A 1655-nucleotide genomic window follows, 5' to 3' on the forward strand; every position below is an offset into this window, starting at 1 on the left:
AGAACATTCACAAAGACTCAGGGAAATGGAAAGTTCCCGACATTTCAGTACGTGTGTGGGTAATTGTTAGATTCCTGGTTCCCAGGGGAGGGGGGCACTACTGCCGAGAGGCCTGAGTTGTCAGAAATGGCTTAGAGTTACTTTAGAGTTCTACAGAAGACTCTCTTCTAGGATCTGAAAACTTAGAACCCATAGGAAAAACTGGATGGTGTGTAGGAGTGGGTTGGGGGTGATAGAAGTAACAGAAAATCCCTGTATGGTCGAACATTTAATACAGAAGGAAAAAAATGTATGATTCAGCATGCAGACAGTGGCCTAGCATAATCAGGAACTACTCTGCATCTAAACTGCCTGAATTGGGGAAGATTTCTGTTTTCAAGACAGGGTTTCTTCACTCTGTAACCCTGGCTGTCCTGATTCACTTTGTAGATCAGGTGTTGTTCCTTTGGAAACTACAACTCCCAGACTCCTCCTGGACTATGGATACCTGTGCGCACACCCGCGCACAGGTATGCGACATCCTTCCCAGACACCCTTGCGCTCCCCATTAAAAAGGCAGGGCCACACGAGGCTCTCTCTCTCGTTCGCCTTTCCTTGTGTGTCCTGCACCCCTCCCCGCCCTTTTGTGTTCCCCTCCCCCATTAAAGAGGACCCACGTGGGAGCCGCCGTGTCGTGTCTGTGTTTGTTCCGCCGTGTGTGTCTGTCTAAGTTTGTCCTGTGTTTTAAGAAGAACGACATCAGGAACTCACAAAGAGTGCTGGGATTAAAGGCATGCACCACCCACTGCCCAGTGGGAAAGACCTTGTTGATGATTTATTTTAGTATGTGTCTATGTGTATACTTCATGGTTGTAGGTGCCCACGAAGGCCAGAAAAAGAGCTTGGAATCCTCTGGAGCTGTGGTTATGGATGACTCTGAGCCTCCTGGTGTAGATGCTGGGAACGAAATTTTGGTCCTCTATTTGGAAGATTGATTTTTTTTTCTTAATTATGTATATGTGAGTGCCGAGTATGGGTAAGTACATATGAGAAGGCACATGAAGGCAGAGGCGTTAGATCCTCTGGAGATGGAATCACATATAGTTGTGTAGAACATCTGACTGAGCCAGAGGAACGAGCCAGTAAGTGGCATTCCTCCATCATCTCCGTCTTGGCCTCCCTCAATAACAGAGTGTGAAGTGTAAGATGTAATGAATCCTCTCCCAGGTAATTTTTGGTCATGCTGTTTATCACAACAATAGAAAACAGAAAGCACACTAGAACACCAAGAAAAAAGAGAGGAGGGAGGGAGAAAGAGAGGCTAATTCAGCAGGGAACAGGGCTTCAGTGGCATTTCTGAGCCTTGTATCCACAAGGACATGATCTTTAAAGAATAGGAGATGCTCTAGTGGCTCTAAGTGGTTTAAAATGAAATGTAAATTATGTTCATGAAGTGCTGAAGTAATCAAGAGAAGCTGAGAAAAAGAAAAACCTGACAGAAAGGTGTTCTGCTTAGTTTTTTGTCAAATTGAGACAAGCTAGAAATATCTGGAAAGAGGATCTTCAATTAAGAAATTGCTGCCAGCCGGGCGGTGGTGGCGCACGCCTTTAATCCCAGCACTCGGGAGGCAGAGGCAGGCGGATCTCTGTGAGTTCGAGACCAGCCTGATCTACAG

Source organism: Microtus ochrogaster, assembly GCF_000317375.1.
Source record: "Microtus ochrogaster isolate Prairie Vole_2 chromosome 14 unlocalized genomic scaffold, MicOch1.0 chr14_random_1, whole genome shotgun sequence".
NCBI lineage: Eukaryota > Metazoa > Chordata > Mammalia > Rodentia > Cricetidae > Microtus > Microtus ochrogaster.